Here is a 19,322-nt window from a genome sequence, read left to right as displayed (position 1 = left end):
CTGGACCACTGGGATTGTACAGTGCTTCCTTGATGTGCAGATTATAGAATTTTCTGTTTGATTTGACTATTTTCCACAAAATTTATGCAATTTTTGTGTTTTTTGCATTGTTACAGATTATAGTTAGTCATGGTGTGCTTAGGTTCAAAATAAAATGATAACTATGCTATTTATAGTCAAATAATTATAGTCAAATAATTTAATGTTTAAAATATAGCTATAATATAGCCAAATTATAACTAAATAATTTAATATTTCTATATTAGGGTTATGACAGGGATAGATCAACAGGCTTCTGTGGAAAGAGAAAAAATTAGAGATGATCATCTAAAATATGGTTATATATAGAATAATAATCATTTCAAACTGTCTTCACAAACATTGAATAGCACAGCATATCTGTGATGTAGTTAAGTGATGCTGTGTCTTGTTTTTTAAAAATGGACACATATATACACATATTCATATATGTATATATATGTATACATTTAAATAAAATGAAATTCTGCTAGGTCTCTTAGTGCCTCTATTTTCATAACTTGAACTGTTACAAAGACTGAAAATTGGAATAAAATCATTCCAGTTAATCTTTTTAAATGGCCTTCAAGAAAGAAAACTGACTTGTGAACCCAAAGACACTGTAGTTCATTTTTACTGTAGGAAGCAGATAGGAGTTGCTATATTTCTAATTCCACATATATTCCACTAGGAAACAATTTAAGCTTTAAGAGGTACAAGTCTTTCTATATTTGAGACTAGATGCATCATAAAAGGCAAGCAGCATTACTAGTCTCACTTTAACAAAAGAAAAAGTGGGACATTTACAAATTTAATTATTGAATAATTTCTTCAGTGACAGTTGAAACAACATTCTGATCAAAATAAAGCCAAACTATTTCTAGTTCTTTCAAAACAATATTGGTACTGTGAATAGATTTCTTAATGTTCTTATGTCCATCTACAATGTATAAAAATAGGTTTATTAACCTTTTGTTTTACTTGTGGATTTGAATGATAAATTTAAACATAAACTTACGGTGTTATCTTATTTTAACTTTTTTCTAGTGTTTAAATCTTTAACATGAAATATTACTAACATTTAAATAGGTGCTAAATCCCTGGAAAACACATTTTGACTGAACGAAGGAAGTTGTGAAAAGATATTTTGTCACAAGAGAAAGGGAATCCAACATTACAACCTCTTCTTGATGAAGTAAATTGGAGGAGTTCTATCTAACAGGCATCCCAGCTTCAGGCCTTTGATATAACTAATCCTTTTTACCCTTCTTCCCTGTTTTAGCAAACATCAGGAAAACAAACAAGCAACACCTTATGATGATGAAGATCACAGTAGCCACACAGGCCAGCAGGAACCCAATCACATCCAAAGAGTGGTACTGGAACCACATGAGGTCATGGGCTGCAACCCGAAGGTGTTTGGCTCCTTTATGGCGCAAGACAAACTCGATCCAGAACACTGCTTGATCCAGGGGCTTCACTGGCTGATCATGTTGAATTTTTGACAATCTCATAGCATTCTCTTTATATCTGAAGGAGAAACATAAGGATATCAACACTGACTGAAAGCTTTTGCACAGCAAAGAAACCATCAAGAGAGCAGGGAGACAAATCACAGAATAGGAAAAAATATTTGCAAATTATGCATCTGGCAAAGGCATAACATCCAGGATCTACAAGGAACTAAATTAAATGAAAGGAAAAAATAACACCATTAAAAAGTGAGCAAGCCGGGCTCGGTGGCTCAGCCTGTAATCCCGCGCCTTTGGGAGGCTGAGGTGAGTGGATTGCCTGAGCCTGCGGGTTCGAGACCCGCCTGGGCAGCGAGACCTCATCTCTACAATAAATAAAAAAATCAGCCGGGCGTGGTAGCGCATGCCTGTAATTCCGGCTACTTGGAAGGCTGAGGCGGAAGGATCGCCGGAGCCCAGCAGGTAGAGGCTGCGGTGGCCGGGAGCGGCCACTGCACTCCCCAGTCTGGGTGACAGAGTGAGACTCCAACTCAAAAAAAAAAAAAAAAAAGTGGGCAAAAGACATGAACAGACACTTCTCAAAAGATGACGTACAAGCAGCTGACAGACATATGAAAAATACTCAGTCTCACTAATTATCAGAAAAAAGGAAATCAAAAATACAATGAGATACTACCTAACTTGGGTAAGGATTGCTGTCATTAATAAGTCAAAAAACAATAGATTCTGGTGAAGGTGAGGAGAAAAGGGATCACTTCTACACTGTTGGTGGGAGTGTAAACTAGTTCAATCTCTATGAAAAGCAGTGTGGCAATTCCTAAAAAAACTAAAAATTCCCCTTTTATGTGATCCTTCAATCCCTATCCTGGAAATATACCCAAAGGTACTCAAATCATTCTACAATAAAGACACCTGCATATGCATGTTTATTGCCACTTTATTCACAGTGGCAAAAACATGGAACCAGCCCTACTGTCCATCAAAAGTAGACTGGATAAAAAAAAGTGGTACATATACACAATGAATTATTACAGTCATAAAAGAGAACAAAATCATGAACTTCTCAGCAATTGAATGGAGTTGGAGACCATCATACTAAATGAACTCTCACAGAAACAAAGAACTGAATACCACAGGTTCTCTCTCATAAGTGGACCCTGAATATTTAGTCACACTAGCACTAAGGGAGGGATCAGCAGATGCTGGGCACTGCTAGATGAGGCAGTTAGTAGGGGAGACACCTGACAATACATGGGGTAATTGGTCCACTACCAGGGGGTAGTAAGGGCCAGTCAGAAGCCTGAACTTCAACTGCATGCAGTCTACTTATGTAGTTAATCCTCACTTCTACCTCATGTCTCTATATTTTTTTTTTTAAAAATCAATATTGAAAGGAATTTAATTTGCCTAAGTATGCTTCAAGTCCATGAAACGTTTTTGAAAAGTGCTACACAAATGATTCAAAGTAAATGTCAAAGAATTGATGCAGAGTTTGTGCATTTTGATTTGTATTATCACAGAAAATTTGGCTTTTAAATTGGGATTTTTATCGTTGCCAAATATTTTTGAAGGTCAAGAGGGGAAGCTAATTTTTTTCTAGTAGAGGAAGTATTACAAGCTATTTTTAGTGCTGTAAGAAAGATAGTAAAAATGCAATTTGACAAAAATCATCTTTAAGTTTTTAAGAATGACGTGTACCATGGTGAGTGAGGTGCCTCTTAACCAATCTTTCTGCTTCTACTTTACTCTTGTGTCTTATACTGTGTGTTTCTCATCTAGAAGCCAAAATAATTGTTTTGAAATAAAAGTCACATTATGAGAGTTTTCTGATTAGGATTTTCATCGGGTTTCTCAGTACATTAACAACAAAATCTAAATCTGCTCTCTGGTTTAGAGGACCTTACAATGGTCAAACGTTGGCAACTTCTCCTGAAGCATTCCCCTGCACACAGAGATATTGGATTTCTATTCTTTAAGCTACCACATGTATTGTGACTTAACGTCTCTCTTCCTCTTTTGGTCCATTTTTTTCTTGCAACAACCTAAGGGTTGCTTCTATCTTTTTTGAAGATTTCCCCTTAAATGTTACCTCTCAGACAGTATTTTCTTGACTACATTAACACTCATAGAATTTTCTTTATTGTTGGGTGCTTATTTTGCTATTGGAATCTTGAAATTTTTAAATACATGTTTTCCAAAGTAAACATTTGAGCATTAAATAAATAAGATAAAGGTATAAATACCAAGTGAACAGTTCAAAATTTTACGATTATCTTGAACATTTTTCTCGTTTTCTGTTTGTTTTTTTGTTTTTTTGAGTTGGAGTCTCACTCTGTCACCCAGACTGGAGTGCAGTAGCCGCTCCCGGCCACCGCAGCCTCGACCTACTGGGCTCCCGCGATCCTTCCACCTCAGCCTTCCAAGTAGCTGGAACTTTAGGTGCACGCTACCATGCCCAGTTCATTTTGATTTATTGTAGAGATGAGGTCTCGCCAATTTGCCCAGGCGGATCTTGAACCCGCGGGCTCAGGCAATTCACTCACCTCAGCCTCCCAAAGGCGTGGGATTACAGGCTGAGCCACCAAGCCCGGCTTGAACATTATTCTGAAGTGAAGAAACCAGTTTGCTTACTGCTCAGATCACGATATAAGGTATCAACCTATTTAGAATAACTCTGCCTTACTACACCATTTTAGTCACTACTTTTGTCCTCAAATTAAGCATTATCCTGACTTCTAATGTTATAGATTAGTTTTACTTGCTTCTGTAACTGAATTATACAATATGTACTCATTTTTTTTGTGTAGCAGTTGTTGGTTAATTTCATTGCTGTGTAGTGTTTCATTGATTGATAATACCACAGATTATCTCTTTATTTTATGATCAATGGACATTTGGGTTGTTAATGATTTTTTGGACATTGTTAATAATTATGTTATACATATTCTTTTAATATAACGTTAGTTTAAATATCTATACCTTAATTTTTTTAGAAACATATTTTTTAATATTCAAAATTGAGAAATTTATTTTATCTTTTTTCAAACAATTTCTAACTTACTTTTACTATGGCTGGACTATATACTGGACTATATATTCTTTATTATATTGAATTTTTTCATGCATGTATATTGAGTTTTTACTTATGGTTCACCATATATCAGTTCAACTATTTCACAGGCTTCAGTAAATTATGTATTTTTTAAATGTGTATTTAGATTTAATTATGTATTGGTATATTCACACTTAAATTTGCCATCTTTTATATTTTCTTTTCTATTTGTCCAACCTTTTTCTTTTTTTTTTTTTTTTGAGTTGGAGTCTCACTTGGTCACCCAGGTTGGAGTGTAGAGTCATGCTCATGGCCACCCTAGTGTTGACATGCTGGCCTCCTCCGGTGATCCTTCTGCCTCAGCCTTCCAAGTAGCTGGAACTACATACAAGTGCGCGCTACCATACCCTGCTAGTTTTTTTTATTTATTGTGGAGACGAGTTCTCCCCGAGTTGCCCGGGCTGGTCTCGAACGCATGGGCTCAGGCAATCCACTCGCCTTGGCCTCCCAAAGTGCTGGGATTACAGGCTGAGCCACCGAACCTGGTCTATTTTTGTTTTTCAATCCATTCCTGTCATTCTTTTTTTTTTTTTTAAGAGTTGGAGTCTCACTCTGTCGCCCAGACTGGAGTGCAGTGGCCACTCCCGGCCACCGCAGCCTCTACCTGCTGGGCTCTGGCGATCCTTCCGCCTCAGCCTTCCAAGTAGCCAGAATTACAGGCAAGCGCTACCATGCCCAGCTGATTTTTTGATTTATTGTAGAGATGAGGTCTCGCTGCCCAGGCGGGTCTTGAACCCGCGGGTTCAGGCAATCCACTCACCTCAGCCTCCCAAAGGCACGGAATTACAGGCTGAGCCACCGAGCCCGGCTTCCTGTCATTCTTAAAAGTATGTTTATCTTTCATTTTCTACTGTTCTCATCTTAATAAAGTATTTTAAAAATATTTCTTTGGTTGGTATTCTCCTTATATAATATATAGGTAGTAGTAATAAATGCAAAATTGATGGTAACTAGACTCGGCATAAAATTTTCCACATTATTTCCTTTGGAATATGGAAAAAATTAATTATTAAATATTTAAAACATTCTTATTCACAGAGAATCACCAAAAAATTTAAAACATAAAAGTCCATTAGGAATGAGAGAAAGTATTTTAAAAGTATACATATGATAAGGGATTGTATTCATAATATATAAAGAATTCTTATAACTCAACAATGAGACAAGTAACCAAGTTTAAAAATATTAAAAGTTTGGAAAGAAATTCTTCCAAGTAAGTTTTATAAATGACTAGCAAGCACATATAAAGATGTACAACATCTTTAACCATAATGAAAATGCAAATCAAGACGAGTGATTACTTCACACCCACTAAGACAGCTATAAAAATGAGAGAGAGAGAGAGAGAGACATGGTAACAAGTGTGGAAGAACTGAAACCCTGCTATACTGTTGACGGTAATGTGGAATGGTACAAGTTCTTTGAAATACAATTTGACTGTTCTTAAAATTAAAGTTTCCTTATTAGCCAGCAATTCCACTTATAGTATCTACTTCCAAAACATGAAAACATATGTTTATGCAAAGACACGTATAGTAATGTTCCTAATAGCCACAATTGGAAACAACCCAAATGCCAATGAGCTGATAAATTGAACAATAAAATATGGTATATTCATACCATAGAATATTTAACAGTAATTAGAAGTGTGACTACACACAACATGAATGAAACTAAAAACAATTTAAATAAAAATATTCTAAGTGAAAGAAGCAATTTACAAGATATCACAAATGGCATGATTTCATTTACATGAAATATCCAGAAAAAATATTCTATAAAGTAAGAATGTAAATTGGTGTTTTCTTAGGGTTAAAGGTTATGGGAAGTGACTTCTATGCCATATGAGGTTTCTTTCATTTTGATAGAAAGTGTTCTCACATTATTCTAGGGTGATGGTCTCATGATTCTGTAAGCATACTAAATATAATTGGATTTTATACTTTAAATAGATGAATTTTATGCTTTGCAAAGTACTTCATTATCAAATTTGCTAAAATAAAAATAAATTTTAGAGCAAGGAAAAAGTTATACTTTCAGAAATTTTAGATATTTAAATATTTATCATATTTCTTCAAGGTCATTGTTTCTACTGTGGATTCTGTCATTTTTAAAAATGTGTCTTTTATATTATCTTTATAATTTTAAAACTATCTCTGTGTAGAAAATTGTTACTCCAATCGGTTACCCATTAAATGTACAGTGTTCAAATGCAACATCGAAAGAACTGATCAAAGGTAAAAACCAATTTCAGGTTAGTTAAATCATTTAATTATTTTCAAAATTAGCCTCTTAAAAAAGGGATGAAACTAATACTGTTGACAAGAGGACCAATCTATAAATACCACCTGGTAAAAAAAATAAGTTATATTCACAAAGGATTATGAATTACTGTCTTCAATGCATTAAGCAAATCTGTACTTGACATTGTGTGGAAGTCCAAGCTAATGGCTGCTCCCTTGACCTTCATGTGAGCAATATTATCAGGTTGATCCGCAAATAGAGGAATGCCCACCATAGGGATCCCATGATAGATGGCCTCATAGATGCCATTGGATCCACCATGAGTTATGAAAGCTTTGGCTTTTGGATGACCTAGGATTGGATAAATTTTAGAAAATTATTGATAGGAATAAAATGACAAATGTGCAATAGAAGTCTATGTAAGGTTCAGTGCTTCATGGATAACAGATTATTATACATCTCAAACATCATTGAAATTGCTTTCAGATTTCAGAGGCAGAAGCACCTATGTATGTTGAAGAAAAAAGCGAAGGGTACATGGAAAAGGGGGTGACCGGAGGCTAGAAAATTGAACATAAGATTAACAGGTAGACAAAATGCAAAGGCACATTTTAGATTTTTTTTAAATGTGCAAAAAAAAAAAAAAAAAGAAGAAGAAGAAAAAAGATGGACATCTTAACAATGTGGATTCTTCCAATCCATGAACATGAAAATATATTTTTCCATTTGTTTGTGCCATCTTTGATTTCTCTGAGCAGTGTTTTGCAGTTTTCATTGTAAAGGTCTTTCACTTCTCTGGTTAGGGAGATGCTAAGGTATTTCTTTTTTTGTTACTATTGTGAATTGAATTGTGCTTTTTATTTGGGTTTCTGTTTGTTTATTATTGGTATATAGGAATGCAACAGACTTTTGCACATTGATTTTATGCCTTGAGACTTTGCCAAAGTCCTTTATCAGTACAAGGAAGTTTTTGACAGATTCTCTTGGGTTTTTGAGGTATAGAATCATGTCATCTGCAAAGAGGAATAAATTAACTTCTTTTCCTATTTGGATACCCCTGATTTCCTTCTCATACTCAAAAAACAACAGATACTAGAAAGGATGAGGGAAAAAGGGACACTTCTGCACTGTTGGGAGTGTAAACTGGTGTAACCTCTGTGAAAAACAGTTTGGGGATTCCTAAAAGATCTAAAAATTGACCTCCCAAATGACCCACAATCTCCTACTGGGAATATACCTGGAGGAACTCAAATCACTCTATGTAAAAGATAAATGTACATGTATGTTTATTGCAGCATTATTTACAATAGCAAAAATATGGAACCAACCATGCTGCCCATTGAAAGAGGACTGTATTAAAAAAAAAAAATAAAAAAACGTGGTATATACATGTTGGAATATTATTCAGCCATAAAGGAGGACAAACTTATGAACTTTGCAGCAACTTGGGTGGACTTAGGGTCTATAAATACTGAGTGACCTATCACAGACACAAAGAATTGAGTACCACATGTTCTCACTCATAAGCAGACCTTGAACAATTATCATATTACTATAAGAAAGGGATTGGCAGTGATTAGAAACTGCCAAAGGAGGGAGGGGGTGGAATTGGCACTAGTGGGAAACTGCCAGGGGAGGGAAAGGCACACCTCATCAACAAGGGTACCTGCATAGTGAACATTTGTATACCTAACCCTGAATTGTACCCCTCATCTTCAAAATAAAATAAAAATAATAATAATAAAGTTTCTCAATTTTTAAAATAGCAGCTCACAATATGGAGAAATGGGTTTGGATCCCAACTCCATCATACTAAAAAGCAAACTTCAAATGGATTGAAGACCTAAATGTGAAAGGCAAAATTATAAACCTAATGGAATAATACTATAAGAAAGGAATTCACAGTAGCCAAAAATTACCGGGTGAAGGGGAGGAGGACATAACATTAATAAGGGTACCTGATTTCAAACCAGGCAAAGTGGGGACCAAAGTTAAGACCAAACTTTACCTGTACAATGACCACTTCTATTCCTAAATCAGAGTTGTGCTCCAAATCTTTAAAATAAAATAATTTTTTAAAAAAGAAGAAAAAGAAAGAGGATGGGCATGTAAAAAAATGATCTGTTAAAGAGATAGTACAGTTACTGAGTCTCATATGTAGGGTGTCCAGGGCAACAGGAAGTGGGTGGTAGTGGTGCAATCAGAAAAGGACAAACCACACTTCATCATGAAATGTGTCACCACTCTATAGCAAACATTGAGGGTTATGATCATAGAAACGGGAGAATCACACTGGTAATAGAAGAACTGTTACTTTTAGCATCATTTGAAATAATATTTCAGGAGGGAAAGGACAGGTGTAAAGTTGTAGAAATCTGAGGTAGAAGGACAATCCAGAAAGTTATTGAAAAATTCACTGTGAGAGGTAATTACAGATGAAATAAAGGCACTTTGATTCTGGCAATAAAAAATGTGAATGTGTATAATAAAATGTCAACTGCCATAGTTTATTTTCTAGCCCCAGGACTGGAAAATAAATATAAAGTAGTTAGGTTTTATTTTTGTTTTTAAATAATACATATAATAAGCTTGTTTCATATTGAACTATCACCACTCTGACTGGTTGTTACTCATGTATTCAGTGTTTGTGTTCCAGAGTCTTACCAAGAAGGTCATTCTGGGGCATCCACTTGTACAGTCGAGTATTGGGTCCTAAAGTATCTGGTTTCTTGCCATCAAATCTCCATAGAACCTGTTAGGGTAAAGAAAGTATCGTGTTCCATGAGAGAAACTATAAAATCATAGCACACTAGAATTCCAAAGAGATTAACAATCATCTAGTTAAATCCCTTCCATATAAAAAGGTAAAAATGAGGACAACGAATGCTAAATAATGAGATGCTAAAAGTTTGAAGTAAATAGAATACCCACATTTTATGTCTTTGCTTTTATAATCAATTCAAACATAGTAGCTTAGACAAATGAGATTATCAATGAAAAACTGAAGTATTTACAAAATTGCTAGGCAATCAGTATAACTCTAGGGCAAAAAAAAGCAATAAATTAATAAAGACCCATATGTTTACCTTGTTTATGTATTTTATACTAGTTTTTAATCTTCCAAATTTAATATTAACCTGTTCACTTATTTGTGAGTGACTTGGAAGTACTTTGCTTATATCTACTTGTCTATAAGTTGTCTATTAGAGTTTGACATCCTTTGGTCTACTAAAAATCAAATCTATGAAATGAGCTACTTGTAAGAAATAAATTAATGATGCAGAAGTAATCCTGTAACTTCTCTTAGATTACGAATTATTAAGTGCTATACAAGTATGCAAGAAAAATTTCAAAGTGGCAATTTTTGACACAAATTCAGAGTACTATCAATATGGAAAATTTTGAATATATTTAGACTATAGATATGAAGAGCATGTTGCTATCATGAATGACAATGTAGTGGTTAAAAAAATTAAAAATTGTATTTTGCTAAATATTGCTTAATTGATCCTTAACACTTAATGCACTGCCAATCATTAACAACAGTGATAAATATGTTCTGGTATTTCTAAGTCATTTTATGCTGAAGTACTGATTTTAAAATTTCAAGGAAATCTTTATAAACTAAGAAATGTATATTTCACAGGGTTTAACTTCTATTTGCTATGAGTGTTAAAAATCTTTATGTTTTTAGCAAAAAAATTAACATACGAGGTCTGACAATTAAGTTTGTGAACTTGTCACTGTGAGCTTAGCTTGGCAGCATTGTACAAACAACTCAGTAAGGTTTCATAACCTTAGTATAGTATATCAGTGTCTCACAGCTGCTTTTATGTCAACATGTGGCACTGTCTTGCTGAATGGCATTTTTTATTGTTGTATGCTTTTTTGTGCTGTCACAAGAATGTCGGAACTTGAATTAGAGCAACAAACAAACATTCAATTTCTTGTCAAACTTGGCAAGAGTGGAAGTGAAATCAGGGACATGTTCAAGTTTATAGGGATAATGCTATGAAGAAAATGGCAGTGTACAAATGGATTAAATGTTTTCTGGGGAGATAGAAAGCATCACTGATGAAGAGAGGTCAGGACAACCAGTAACAAGCAGAACCGACTAAAACAACCAAAAATGTGTCGAATTCTGCATCACAATTGCTGGCTGACTTTGAGAAGCATAGCAGACCAAATAAAAATAGAGAAACTGAAAATCTTGGCATGAGAAAGGTGTGTGCCAAAATGGTCCCCAAGGAACTCTTCCTTCACAACAATGCACTAGCTTACACAGCACTGTCTGTGAGGGTGTCTTTAGTCAATAAACAAATAATTGTATTGGAGCAACAACAATAATAAACGCCACTCAGCACTTCCTACTCAACTGATCTGGCCCCTGATGACTTTTTTCTTTAATCAAAGATAAAGGAGATATTGAAAGGAAGATGTTGATGACATTTAGGACAGCAAAGGTAATGGCTCTGATGGCCATTCCAGAAAGAGTTCCAAAATTGCTTTGATGAATGAACCAGGGACTGGCATCAGTGCATAGCTATTCAAGGGAAGTATTTCAAAGTAACTCTAGTGCTATTCAGCACTGAGGTATGTAGCACCTTTTCTAGGATGAGTTTGTGAACTTAATTGTCAGAACATGTAGGCCGTTAGAAGCAGGCTATGTCAGATAGAAGACTAAAAAGCAACTCACAAATACACAAAGATCACAGATCTATTCTATGTATTAAAAAATAAGTTCTACTATATTTTATGGAGGGTCATCTGAATCTCTTCCTATGCACGGCTTCCTTCTGCTTTGCTACCTCCCATATTTTCTTTTGCTTCTTCATTTGAGAGGCAGGGTTAATTTGTTGGTCAGAGCAGGGTCCTTGTGTGGCCAAATTTATAATGCACAGAGTTCACCTTAAGGGCAGGATCCACCTTTTCCCTTTCTCTTGCATCTTTCTGCTTCAGGCATTGGTAAGTCCAGTTCAGTACAATGGGTGGTTTTTCTCTTTCTCTAAATCATACTGACCAGGTGAATTCTTGGACTAGTGGTTTGTCAACTCACTTTATTTTTATTTTTTCTGAATAGAACCTTGAAGAGCATACAGATAGGGCTATTACAAAATGTAAAGGAAGTACAAGAGGCAAGATTACCTGGCAAGCTTAAACTGCATGATGAGTTTTAGACTCTTTGTAATACCTGCATCTTGTTATTTTGCTAGTGCAATGACTCATTAAAATTTAACTCCTTTCTGATAACATCTGTAGTGTGTACAGTGTCCTCAGGAATCCTATAAAGAAAAGGGTCAAATTATGGGGCAGAGTTTGGTAATTGCTGTGTACCTGCTACTGATACCATGGTAATACCAAAACCTCACCCGCACCTCTTAAATAGATTTCTTTCTGATCATAATGAATGTTAATTCCTTAGTTATTATCAATCAAAAACATACTCTGTACTATTTAAAAATCTTTCATGTATATTTTTGGTTTTGAGGTGATAAAGGAAATAATTAGAGCAATCTTAATAGTTAAACTTTCAGCCAGGAAATTTCTACAGTTGAACTATTTACAGAGTTTAACAGATTCATTCAGTAGATTTCCACCTTCGGACACTTTATCAAACCTTTTGTGGGATCTGGGCAAGGGCTGAAGCAATCACATTGGCCCTTTCTTCTGTCATATCACTGATCATTGACCCCAGAGAAAACACCACAATACCATTTTCTCCAGAGCTCTGGACAAATTCTTCCATTTCCTGTGAAGACATAATTTACTCCATCACATAAAAAGCAAAGCAACTGAACAGCAAACACTTTTGAAAGAATTGCTGCAAATAACTAAGGAGAGAAAATCATGTATTATCAGGAATTATTGGAGTAACAGCTGTTTTGTCATTTGTTTTAACGGACCCAACTACTCAGTTTTTCAGGGGAAGGAGATGTATAATATGAGATGATGGACTCTCCTGCGGGTATTTGTGTAAACAAGTTTGTGTGTGTGCTTGTGTGTGTGTGTGTGTGTGTGTGTGTGTGTGTGTGTATAAGGGAAAAATGAAATAAAGCTATTACATAGTAGTCAGAAAATATGATGCTTGAAGATATTATATGCAGATCCCTTGTTTATAACATTGTGATTACTAATCATAATTAGTATGATTCCTGGAAAGTGGTATCACTTAGCTTTAATTTGATATTGTCCTGGTACTGAATCACTCGTGTTGATCGCAGGTGCGTTTTCTACAGAATTCTTATAGCCTAGAGCTATGAGTGTTATTTCCTTGACTGATGGGAATTATTCTGATTTATGTTCCCCAATCTGTGTCAACTTTTAAATTTAAAATTTTCTTATCCTAATCATGGTGTAATCATTTTATTTTTAGGTGGTTAATTACAAAACAAAGAAAAAAATTCTAAGCTTTGGTCGTGCAGACCATATATTGCCAAGCATTTTTTAATATGACTTTTTTTTTTTTTTTGAGTTGGAGTCTCACTCTGTCACCCAGACTGGAGTGCAGTGGCCGCTCCCGGCCACCGCAGCCTCGACCTGCTGGGCTCCGGCTATCCTTCCTCCTCAGCCTTCCAAGTAACTGGAACTACAGGCACGCACTACCACGCCCGGCTAATTTTTGATTTGTTGTACAGATGAGCTCTTGCCAAGTTGCCCAGGCGGGTCTCAAACCCGCGGGCTCAGGCAATTTAATATGACTTTTAACCTCATGACATAAGATTTAATGTGTCAGTCATTGTATTACTACTCCAGATAATCCATGGGGTGTCCAAGTATTCTATTTTATTTCAGTTACCTGTAGTCACATTTAATGTAACTTATGTTCAATGTTTTATCTCACTGACTTGCTGCCCAGAGACACCGTCATCCACACAGTGGTGAATTATTTCAACCTCTCTCTACAAGATTCATCTCTCATGTGGAATTGGTTGTTTTTTCATTCTGTGATAATTTTATTAAAAAAATACAAAATCAGTCTAAGGAATTTTATAAAAGTATGAAAAGTGTATAAAAGGAAATAAAAAGTCCATAATTTCTGTTCAATGATATTACTAATTTAAAACCTGTGTTTTCATTATGATTTTTATTTTAGTTATATAATTCATTATACATATGTGAAATTTATTTAGAAAATTTCAAGCTTATTGCATACACATTTTCATCCTACAAAAGGTTATAATCTTATTATATTTATCACTTTGTGTCTCATTTTCCAGCTAAATGTATATTATGACTGATAGTGTAATTAAACATTATTTGATAAAGTTATTGTAATGGTATGGTGTGCTTATAGTGTAAGTTTTTAACCATTCCAGAATTTAAGATTAATTACTGCTAATACTTATTTTATGACTATCTTGATTTATTTTTTCTCTGTATGGCTGGATATGAATACATTATGAAGACAATGACTGCATGCATTTTTAAAACACCTGATACATTTTGCCAACTGTCTTATATTTAAAATATATAAATTATTTAAGAATCTAATATTCATTATGGGAGCAAACAATGTGATGCAACAATTATTTTGCATAAAAAAATGATTAAGAGAACAGATTTCACAACTCAACTTGGATTCAAATCTTTCTGCTGATTAATAATATCACAATTGTACTGGTAGCCATCCTTTCCTTGTCTTCGAACTCTCCATCCTCTCTTTCTCCTCCTTCTGGCACTATCATTTTCCCTTAATGGGAATGGAGCAATCTTTTAAGAATAGAGTTAGATTACATACAGTTTTAATCTTGACTCAGCTTTTGTTCTTCAAGAAAGTTACCATGTAAAGCCCATAAAATTTGCATTTAGCATAGATAATCGGACTTTAGCTATTAAGTAAGATTTCAGTGTTATGTTTCTGTTAATAGGAAGGAAGAAAAACATAATCTTTTAAGAGATTATATAACAATGTAACCGATGCTGTCTTTCTACATGTCATAAAAGTGTGATATTACTTTAAAACAAATTAGGTCTTGTGTTACTTCATAGGAAATATTCTATATGTTGACTAAATTTCTTTGTTATTGTCAACTAAGGGCACTTTTCATATATAGGTGATAAAAATTATTTGATCTTTATTATACATGACTTGTTCATTCTCTCTGTGCTTCTCTGTCAGGTAGTTATGATGTCAAGACACAAGTTTCCCAAAGGAGCTTTAATGAGGTATACTATAAGCTGGCTGTAAGGCAAAAAACACCTGCTCTAATAAGGCAAAGCATCCCTTTATGTTCTAAAATGGTAACCTTTGGTATCTCAGTGAAAAATGGCTTAAATGACTGAGTAAAATCAAGTAAACATTTCATTTGACTGCAAATATTGTTAAAGGCACACACGTATATTGTGAGGTACTGTTTTCCTTTTAAGTCGTAGTACTGATGAACATCCTTATCACTAACAATTTTAGAATTTCTAACTTGCTTATCTTACTGCCAGAACTTATACATTTACTTTAAAACAAGTCCATAGTATATCAGTTATATAGGACTTTGCAAGAGAATGTAATCTTGATGTGTTGGTTAAACAGTTTCTATTAAATGAGTAATGATATCTCAAGGGACTGGAACATGTTAGATAGATAATAGCATTAGTAGCAATAATAAAAATAACAATAATTACAACATTAATAATACTTCTGTATTACTGACTATGTGCAGAGACATTTTAAGTATTTTATATCTATTAAATATTTTTTCCACACAGCGCAATATGAAGTCAGTGCTATTATAGTAAAAGTAGGCATGATTGTCTCTATCAAAATTCTAGTACACTTTTCTATCATCTGTCACCTGAACTCATGCAAAACTGCCTAAATGATCTGTTCTTTCCAGTTTGACCCTTCTGCAAACCAAGCTGTTGGACAACTTGGAAACTGTTCTTAAAAAGGAAATCTGATTATATCTCTCTATTTTTTAACTCTTTCCAGTAGCTCCCAAATGCCCTTAATTAATACTTCCAACTCCTAATATTTATCTGACTCCAACTTGCTTCTTCAACATTATCTGCTTCCTACTCAGTCTTTCCCTGCAAAACTAAACTCTGAGTCTTGATAAAATTCTTCACTATTTTACCTGCTTCTCTCTCTCTCTCTCTCTCTCTCTCTGTGTGTGTGTGTGTGTGTGTGTGTGTCCACCTCATTCTTCTTCATTCCTTACATTGTTCCATTCTTATTTTAATTATCAATGACTCAAAAATGTTTTATATTCCCACTGAATGCTTTTTTTGGCACTGTTATTGTTTCTTAAGATAATACTTTTCACACTATTTTTATTATTTGTTTATATCTTTCTTTCAAAGTAGAATGTAAGATATGTGGGGCAGAAATTGTGTCTAATTTGTTTCTTGAAAATGCAACACTTACCTGTGTTTTGTACTAATCACTTTACAAATACACTTTGAATGAATGACCAATGCTTTCTTACTTGTGGCATAATGAAGCCTTTAATTAAATTAGCCCTATTTTCATAGTCCTTTTAGTATCCCTCTTTATTCTGTATTGATAACAAAGTTTGTATACTTGTGATAGTCTAGAAATATATGAGTTTTTATTTGTAATCTGCTTTACCACACCCACTTCCATCTTTTTTTCACTGCAAGTCGAACACTCTGAATGAAGACTTTATGATTATTCCCACTGAAAACTCAAAAAAAACAAACAAAACCAACAGGAATATGTCTACCTTAGGCAGGGGTTTGGCAGGTTTACAGTGGAGTCCCCCAACAAAAAAAAAATTTGGTAAGAGTGGGCGAGGATATTCAAAATTCCAATAGCTTCGAATAAGCCATATTTCAGCTTTTCCCATTATCTCTAATAATGTAGTGGGTCTTCCTGATAGAAAAACAAACAAACAAAAGGAAGTTGGCAAAGGGAATATTTCTGAAAAAAAGTTAAAATCACAAAGCCAAATATGTATAAAGTATCTATGCTTTGATAAAGTAATATACATATGTTTATTCATAGACATCTAATTTTCAGGTATTATATTATTTTGCTCATATGTATTAGTAAGATAGGCAAACTATTCAAACAATTGGGAGAGGAAATTTTGTCTCTTACATCATAACAGTATATTCACAATCATAAACTATTATTAAAATAGGTCATGGAGAATTAAAAATGCATTTACTCTCTAAAGCTGAAATAGTAACATATATCCATTTAAACAACACTTTGAACTTCATGAACAATTAGTTTTACTGTATCCATGAAGACAGTCTCTAAGAAAAACTTAATCTAGTAACCATAATTCATTCAACTAGTCCCTTGATCATTGGTACTTCAAGTAAACAGTGAGTATTTTGAGAGTATGGCTAAAATTCTTGTATTTACTACTGCTTTTGGTTCATGTTAAGATCTTAGTAATATTAGTTTTTTAGTAAATCTATTTGCAAATGACGGTTGGAACATTTTTAGAAATTATTGAACTATAAATTTGTTTTCAACTTTAGTTGACTCCTATATTTCTTAATGCAGAAACAGTTTAAAAATGTTTTTTAAAAACTTGATGTTTACACTTCAACAAGATTTTCAACCTTAAACCAATGATTTCAGAGCTGTTAGTGAAGGAGTGTGGGGATGTCAGAAATCTCAAATTACCTGTATCAGTTTTTGTGTGGGGGATAAAGGCATTCTATTTCTCAACTGTGAAGAAAATGTGGGAAATAATTTAACTTCTAAATAAGAAAACTGAGACATACAAGGAGAAACTTGATGTGTTGGTTAATCATAGGAGAAACAACTTTCTTAATGGTACATAAATAGTTGTCCTAGAAAAATGTATAACTCCTTAATCTGCATGTCTGCGTTCAGCAATATGTTTCTTGATGTGTTTAATTACTTTTTTAAGTTGTCAAAATTTACAGTAAAATTGATGAGTGATTGCTTAAAGAAATCCCTAGTGCTTTAATTTATAGGTTTATGACTTCCTGGAATGAATTGAGTACTAGTCACAGAATTCTGGCACTGTAATTCTGGCACAGAATACTGGCAATGTAAAAAAGCCTTTACATAATATTTATGAGATTTATAGACAATCTCGTTTTCTTATTACATCATTTTACTACCAAAAAAGTAAAATACTCTGCTTTGATACAAATGCACCTTTGAAGGCACAAGAGAGTTACATCTTCATGCTACCAACTGAAAGCATTACTTACCTAGTACTTCGCTGTAAAACTGATCCCTTTCTTTCATATCAAATATTTGGAACCAAAAGTCAAAATAAAGCATATATATCATATTTTTTATTCTCTCCATGAATGTCATTTGATCACTTAATTCCGACAGGACAACAGGTACGTAGGAAGGAGGAAACAGAAGTCCTCCACCATACTTCTCAAATTTGCGGCCAGGAGAGTAGCGGAGACTGTACACAAAGGGTATTTTAAGTAGCTGAGCCAGCAGCTCACCACAGGGAATAATGGCATCAGCAAAAATGGCATCAAACTTGGATTCTTGTAGTTTCCTCATCAGTTTTTCATTCAAAACAACATCTTTACAGACCTTTCTGACTTTGCCAGAAAATTTCCACAACACTTCCTGTACTTTTGAAAAATCCGGCAAAAATGTATTTTTTGGAATGTGTGTCCATACATCGACAATTTTCATGATAGTATCCTTAAAATCATTTTTAGTTAACGATGTAGAATAAACTTCAAATTTGATAGTGGATGATTTATTGGGATCAACAAGAATGGAAGCAGACTATGCCAATACAGTCACCTCGTGATCTCTCCGGACAAGTTCATCCAGGATTGTCTTCATATTCAACCAATGGCTGTATTCTGTTGGCCACACCAGCACCTTCCCACAACTCCCAGAGCTAAAATAACAACTCAACTGTATTAGCAGAAGCACTGAAGTCCATTTCATAGACATCATGGTACAACACAAAGCTCCTTTTCTAAGTACTGTTCCAATCTCCATTTTTCATGTTTATAATCAAGGATAAATCAATCAAGAAGTTAAAACACAACTCTTACACTGCAAAGTAAATACATTATATTAACAGTCTAAGCATGTGGATGGCAGAGAGACAAACAAAAGGTAGATGACCTCCAGTTTGCACAAGTGTGTTCAATGTCCCTTTGTTTATAATTGCTATCATCCAGTTAATATCAATGATCTTGCATGGACAAGTCACTGGTCTTTGGTAATATACTTCAAAATAGTGTCAAGAACAATGGCAGAAAGAGGCTTCTATGTGTGCCATTTCATTGACACGAAAGTAAAGATAAATTACACATCTCATTCAGCATTCCTTGGATATCATGATTCAAAAATTTTGTTTTAAAGTCTGTTGACATATAATCCATATACCAAACAAGTTACCAATTATTATGTAAGTCAATGTTTCATAGCATATTCAAAAACTTCTGCATTCACCACAACTATTAGTTTTACTGTGTTTTTCATCTCCCCCATAGAAACCCTGTATCATATAACCTTTTTCTCTCTGCCCTGAGTTTCTGCATTG

At 34.3% G+C, this 19,322-nt stretch overlaps 1 pseudogene across 1 annotated transcript; it reads right to left on the bottom strand.

Moving 5' to 3' along the window:
• Positions 1-1,227: 1,227 nt before the first annotated feature.
• LOC103272024 lies at positions 1,228-18,727 on the bottom strand (annotated as a pseudogene). The gene is made up of 6 exons (XR_505094.2): positions 18,004-18,727; positions 16,527-16,675; positions 12,464-12,595; positions 9,511-9,598; positions 6,978-7,197; positions 1,228-1,548 (listed from the first exon to the last, which is right to left on the bottom strand). The product of XR_505094.2 is annotated as a UDP-glucuronosyltransferase 2B4-like (transcript).
• Between the last annotated feature and the right edge of the window lie 595 nt (positions 18,728-19,322).

This window comes from Carlito syrichta, unplaced genomic scaffold (genome assembly GCF_000164805.1).
Source record: "Carlito syrichta isolate Samal-C Ts95f unplaced genomic scaffold, Tarsius_syrichta-2.0.1 Scaffold312077, whole genome shotgun sequence".
Classification (NCBI taxonomy): Eukaryota; Metazoa; Chordata; class Mammalia; order Primates; family Tarsiidae; genus Carlito; species Carlito syrichta.
Note: the sequence above shows the minus strand (reverse complement) of the source record. Positions and strands in the feature narration are given on the sequence as shown.